Raw genomic sequence first — 7,315 nt, 5'->3', positions numbered from 1 at the left:
ATTTTGTTTTTCTAATATAGTATATGATTATCTATAAAAATCTTACATTTTCTTTCAAATTATTGTACATCTCTTTTCCTTTGATTGCATCACTAGACTGTCTAATAAAATATTAACTAGCAGGCGAAAAATAATAATCATTCTCTTTTTCCTGTCCCAAGGGTTTTACCATGCTAACAGTATACTCCACAATTTCTATTTCAAGTGATTTTTATCAGTAAAGTATGTTGGTTTTGTCAGATGGCTTTTTAGCATTGTAAAGAGATAATCATTTGATTTTTTTCTCCTAAGAAGTATTAATTGTATTAATCATTGTATTAATATTGGCTTGATTACTGTTTATTTAAAATAATTAAAACTTTACAATATGTTAAAATAGTAAAATAACATATTAAAATACCATATAACATATTGAAAATATCAATACTAAAAATACCATAGCATGCTGTATTATTTTTGGATGCGCTGCTGGATTTTTTGCTAACAGTTTTACTTAGAATCACTCAATCAATAATCATAGGTGAGACTTTTTCTTATGATTTCTTTATCTGATTTAGAAATCAATGTTACGCTCCCTTAATAAAAGCAATTTGGAAATTTTCTTACTTTATAATCTGGAATCATTTAAGAAATATTAAGATTTCTGGAGTTTTAAATTTTGGTATAACTCTTCTGTGAAAGCATCCATACATGACACCTTTATTGGTGTGGGGGATAAGAAAAAGGCAGTGAGAAATTTCATGATTTTATTTTAGTTCTATGATGATTTTTCTGTTTACAATTTCTTTCTATGTTTCTGTTATTTGTTTAATATACATTATAAAGTTTATTTGAAGTTAGTTGCACAAATTTCTGTTTCAAGAATTATTTCTTCTCTTTGTCATTATTTTGTATACTTGTGTTATTTTATTCTTTTGTGATTTCTTAACTTCCATATTTGTGCTATGTCTTTTTATGTTTTACTGGGCTAATAGTTTATTTTGTCTATTTTTTTATTTTATTTATTTATTTTTTTTTGGTTGGCAGAGCTAGCTGAGGTTTTATTTTGGACCAAAAAAAGAAGCAATTGAATTGTTTCATAGCTGGAGGCATGGGCAAGGGGGGTCCCCACGTAGTAAACTCCTCTGTGGGTGGGCTGAGGGCCCTCAGGTGGGTCTCCTGTTCCCAGTGGTACCCTACATAGCGGTCTCCTCCCAGGCTCTGGTGCAGCACAGGGGGGTAGGCTGGGAGGGGGTGCCACAGCTGTTCACTTGGGCAAGACGTCAGAGGACTCGGACACCAGCTTCCCATCGCGTGTCTCGATCTTCTTCACAACCACAGCCCTGGAGGAGCTGGTGCGGCTGAGGGAGCTGGAGCCCGCGCCAGAGCCAAAGCTGGAGCCCAGGCCGTAGCTGAGGCCAGGGCTTGTGAGGTCCCCATAGGCCAGCTCAGACCACCTGCATAGCCGCTGGTGGTCTTCCTATGAATACTCATGTTCTGCATCCCGGACTCCAGCCGGCTCTCCTCGCCCTCCAGCAGCTTCCTGTAGGTGGCGATCTCAATGTCCAGGGCCAGCTTGATGTTCATCAGCTCCTGGTACTCACGCAACTGCCACGCCATGCCTTGCTTGGCCCGCTGTAGGGCGGCCTCCAGCTCGGACAACTTGGCGTTGGCATCCTTAATGGCCAGCTCTCCACGCTGCTCGGCATCCGCAATGGCGGCCTCCAGGGAAGCCCTCTGGCCTTTGAGGCCCTCAATCTCAGCCGGAAGCTGGCTGATGTTCCGGTTCATCTCGGAGATCTCAATCTCGGTGCGCCGCAGGTCATCCCCGTGCTTCCCAGCCAGGCTCTGCAGCTCTTCATACTTGATCTGGTACATGCTCTCAGCCTCAGCCCGGCTGCGGTTAGCGATCTCCTCGTACTGTACCTTGACCTCAGCAATGATGCTGTCCATGTCCAGAGAGCAGCTGTTGTCCATGGACAGCACCACAGATGTGTCCGAGATCTGGGACTGCAGCTCCCGGATCTCCTCTTCGTACAGCTGCCTGAGGAAGTTGATCTCATCAGTCAGCCCTTTCAGGCGAGACTCCAGCTCTACCTTGTTCATGTAAGCTTCATCCACATCCTTCTTGATGAGGACAAATTCATTCTCCATCTCTGTACGTTTATTGATCTCATCCTCATACTTGTTCTTGAAGTCCTCCACCAGCCCCTGCATGTTACCAAGCTCTGCCTCCAGCTTCAGCTTCTCCTGGCCCAGAGTCTCCAGCTGCCACCTAAGGTTGTTGATGTAACTCTCGAACATGTTGTCCATGTTGCTCCGAGCTGTCTTCTGCTGCTGCAGGAGGCTCCACTTGGTCTCCAGCATCTTGTTCTGCTGCTCCAGGAACCGTACCTTGCCTATGAAGGAGGCAAACTTGTTGTTGAGGGTCTTGATCTGCTCCTTCTCCTGGGTGCGCACGGCCTGGATGTTGGGGTCCACCTCCAGGTTAAGGGGGCTCAGCAGGCTCTGGTTGACCATGACTGCGGTGATGCCTCCCATGCCACTGGCCCCACCATAGCCGCCGCCCAGGCCACCCCGAAAGCTGCTACTTCCCACTCGGGAGAAGCTCAAGGAGCTGATGCGGGCACCGGGCCCACTCGTGTAGGAGTGGCTGCTGAAGGCCCGGGGGCCAGAGGTGGACACCTTGTAGGACTTCTGGGTCACCCTGATGGACATGGTGGAGGCAGGAGTGGAGGCAGGCGGGCCGAACCAGGAGGAGATCCTAGAAGGAGCAGAGATGAGGAGAGCTCTCAGCAATGGTCTTTTTGTCTGTCTGTTTTCTTTTTTAAGATCTGACCTTTTGTAAAATTTTAATATTAGCTCTATTAGTCCTACATTTATTCATTTAATTTTTTAACCATATTAAAATATGTTTTTGTATTTTCCATTACAGTACTTTTAGTCCTTTTTGGGAGTGGGGGAAGTAGTGTTGCCATGTTTTTTTCATTTTTCTAGTTTCAAGAGTTAATAATTTATCTTCCTTTTTTCATTTTAATTAATATAACTAAGCTTTGCATTTTTCAATGATCATTGCTGTGATTATGTTTCATAGATTATGATATTGGCATGTTTATCATCATTTTCCATTAAACAGTCTACAATTTTGCTTCTTCTCCGGGCCCAAGCATTATTTAGTGTAATAACACTGATTTTCTCTAGGAGGAATATTTTAGTTTTTATTTTGCTATTATTTTTACTTTTTATTATATTCTAATTCAAATAGTGTTTGTCTTACTGCTGCCTTGTGTAGCTTATAGTGTTTTTACCTAATGCATAATGAGCTTTTATAAATGCACTATGATTATTTAAGAATATGGTACATTTTCCTTTATCAAGCTCTAAATAGCAAACTATACCCTGTAGCTCTATATTAATAATTACACTAACAAGTAATGTTCTTACATTTGCTATCGTATTTAAAATTTTGTCCATTTGACTTAGTCTTTGACTGAGAATAGTTTTTTATCACTTAATTTTTGTAATTTCTATTTCTACTTATTTATTCCCCAATTTTCTGTAGTTCCTGCTTTACAAAGGAGATTTCTGCCTTATTTCACTTGACAAATATAACTTCTTGCATGTTTTTTCCTGTAATCTATGGTCTTTAGATTATATAATGTATTGCTTTTCTCTGTGTCAGTAGAAAATGTTTTCTTGAATTCTATCATATCTTTTATTAGAGTTATACCTTGTGCGAACAAAAAGGGTTGAACTATTGAATGAAACACACATAAATAACAAATCTTGCCATAACCAGACATTTCTAATGATTCAAACAATACAGGTAATCACAGGCTGCGGCCAAGCATTCTTTTCTTGGAGAAGTCCTATAGTACCCATTAATTCCCTTTTTTCCCCTCTAATAGGATATATTGTGGCTTCAGCTTTCACAGAGGTTTGCTATGATTGATGAATGTGGAAAATTGCATACAGGGAGCCACTTTATTCTGGAGCCTCCCCATTTTAATACAAAGTATAATTAGTATCAATTATACTCTTTGTGTGGCTATATCCTTTCTCCAGACAAGGGTGCCTCATGCATCCACAAAATTCAGTTCTGTTAACTATAAACAATACAGACAGACCAGAAATATCCACTCTAATAATTATGCACAGCAGTTTAAGCTCCTATATCACAAATGAATAATAAAATCTGATGAGTATTTCAATTAGGAAGGATGATCATTTTTAGACTGCATAAGTGCTCAAGAAGTTCTGAAATAATTTATCTATGAAGACATTGATTGAGAACAGAATCTTATTAGGGCTTTTTAAAATACAGAATTCAGACATGCTTAAAAATATAAGCACGTTGTTGGACACCAAAGATAATAATAATTAATGTAGACAGGGAAATTGAACTTTAGAGAACATAGATATTTTTGTTGGTACCAAATTTTTGTATCTGAATATAGCTAAGAGCAATTAATACATTTATTTATTTTTAAAATGTGAGCTTAACTTTATTTTGTGCTACAACCTTGTTTTCTTTTAAGGGGAGGGAATATTTACCATCTTTCACTTTTCAAGTACTACAACACACACAAGTTTCAAAATAGCAATGAGTATTTAATATATATTATTTAAAAAAAGTATTCCAGGGAAAGTTAATGGTATATAAGTTTGTAAAACTATAAGAAGCCTAATATAAACTCACTCCAAAACTCTTAGATTCTTTTTCTGATGTACAAGTCATTAAATTTTAAATTAAAACCCACCTCTTCATTTTTTCTTATTAATACTAATATTACAAAATATAATATTTTGAGTACTATATTTTTCTAATGAGGGGGAACAGTTTTATTTTTCCTCACATATACTAAATATATAATTTCCTTAGAATATTAGGAATTCAATATCATTAAAAGTTTGTGATCATATTGCTATTTAAAAATTTTTAATTGTGATAAAATACATAGAACATAAAATTTACCACCTTGACTATCTTCAAATGTAAAGTTCGGTGACATTAAGTACATTCACATTGTTTTGCTATCATCACTACCATTCATCCACAGAACTCTTTACCTTGGAAAAATATAACTTTGTACCTATTAAACAACAACTTCCCATCCTTCTGTCTCTCTAGCCCCTGGCCACCAACATTCTACTTTTTGCCTTTATTAATTTAACTACTGAGGTACTGCATATAAGTAGAATTATACAGCATTTATGTCTTTATGGCTGGCTTATTTCACTTAGCACAATGTCCTTAAAATTCGTGCATATTGTAGTATGTGTCAAAATTTCTTTTATTTTTAAGACTGAATAATATCCCATTGAACATATACACCAGATTTTGTTTACCTACACCTATTGATGGACACTTGGATTGTGAATTATGTTATCATGCACAAGTGTTTACAAATCTCTTTCTGTCCTTATTTTCACCCCTTTTGGATATATATCCAGAAGTAAAGGTGCCTGAACATATGATAATTCTATTTTTAATTATTTAAGGAACTTCCTTTTACTTTCCCTATAGTGACTACACAGTTTTTCATTCCCACCAACAGTGCACAAAGGGTCTAATTTCTCCACTTCCCACCAACAATTATTTTCTGGGCTTGTTTGTTTGTTTGCTTACTTGATTTCTTTTTGGCATTTTTTGTTGGTTCCTCTGTTTAGAGTAACTATTCTAATGGGTGTGAGGTCATATCTTATTGTGGTTTCAATTAACATTTTGCTAATGATTAGTAATATTGAGCATCTTCTCATGTGTTTATTGGTGATCTGCTTATCTTCTTTAGACAAATATCCAAGTTCTTTACTTATTTTTTAAAAAATTGTGTTGTTCGTTCATTTTTATTGTTTTTAAATTGCAGTTTGTTATATACTCTCAATATTAACCCATTGTCAGATGTGTCATTTGCAAATATTTTCTCCCATTCTTTGGGTTGCTTTTTCACTCTGTTGATGGTTCCCTTAGATGTATGGAAATTTTAATTTTTCTGTAGTTCAGTTTGTTAATTTTCTTGCTTTGTTGCCTGTGCTTTTGGTGTCAAGTTTAAGACATTATTGTCAAATTCAGTGTCTTAAACTTTTATCCTACGTTTTCTTCTAAGAGTTTATAGTCTTAGTTCTTACATTTAGCCTTTAATTTTGATTTAATTTTGAGTGTGGGGTAAGTAAAGGTCCAACTTTATTCATTTACATGTAGCTATTCAGTTTTCCAGCACCACTTGTTACAAAGACTGTCTTTTCCTTCATTGAATGGTCTTGGCACCCAAGTTTAAAATCACTTGACCATGTATGTGAGGATATATTTCTGGAATATCTATTCTATTTCATTGGTCTGTATGGCTGTCTTTATGCCTGCCCCACTACTCTGTTTTGATTGCTGTAGATTTGCAATAAGTTTTGAAATCAGGAAATGTGAAACCTCCAAATTTATTCTTATTTTTCATAATTATGTGTGTGATACCTCCAATTTAATTCTTCTTTTTCAAGATTGTTTTAGGTATTTGGTGTTTCTTGAGATTTCAGGTGAATTTTAGGACGCATTTTTCTGTTTCTGCAAACACACAGACACACATTATTTGGTAGAGATTATATTGAATATGTAGATCACTTTGATTGGTATTGACATCTTAACATATTCAGTTTTCTAAATCATGAATGTGAAATGTCTTCTTATTTATTGGTGTCTTCTTTAATTACTTTGGCCAAAATTTTGGAATTTTCAGCATATGTCTTTCCCTTTCTTGGTTAGATTTATTCCTAAGAATTTGTATTGTCTATCTATCTATCTATCTATCTATCTATCTATCTATCTATCTATCTATTTTTGAGAGGTAGTCTTGCTCTGTCGCCCAGGCCGGAGTGCAGTGGCGAGATCGCGGCTCACTACAAGCTCCGCCTCCCGGGTTCACGCCATTCTTTCGCCTCAGCCTCCAAAATAGTTGGGACTACGGGCACCCGCCACCACGCCAGGCTAATTTTTTGTTTTTTTGGTGTGTGTTTTTAGTAGAGACGGGGTTTCACCGTGTTAGCCAGGATGGTCTTAATCTCCTGACATCGTGATCTGCCTGCCTCGGCTTCCAAGGTGCTGGGATTACAGGCGTGAGCCACCACGCCCGGCCAGAATTTTTATTATTTTTGATGTTACTGTAAATGAAATTGTTTTCTTAGCTTCTTAATTTTATTTTTGAAATGTTCATGTTAGTTTATAGAAACACAACTGATTTCTATACACTGATTTTGTATTCTGTGACTTAGCTAAATTTGTTTACTAAATAGTAATTTAATTTACTAAATTATTTAGTTTCTGTGTGGAATCTTTAAATTTTTTTAC

The 7,315-nt window shown here is 36.8% G+C and overlaps 1 pseudogene; it reads right to left on the bottom strand.

Moving 5' to 3' along the window:
• Positions 1-433: 433 nt before the first annotated feature.
• LOC140712046 (keratin, type II cytoskeletal 8 pseudogene) lies at positions 434-3,347 on the bottom strand (annotated as a pseudogene).
• Between the last annotated feature and the right edge of the window lie 3,968 nt (positions 3,348-7,315).

Source organism: Chlorocebus sabaeus, chromosome 7, assembly GCF_047675955.1.
Source record: "Chlorocebus sabaeus isolate Y175 chromosome 7, mChlSab1.0.hap1, whole genome shotgun sequence".
In the NCBI taxonomy this organism is placed as follows: Eukaryota; Metazoa; Chordata; class Mammalia; order Primates; family Cercopithecidae; genus Chlorocebus; species Chlorocebus sabaeus.
This window is presented reverse-complemented; position numbering and strand designations above follow the sequence as displayed.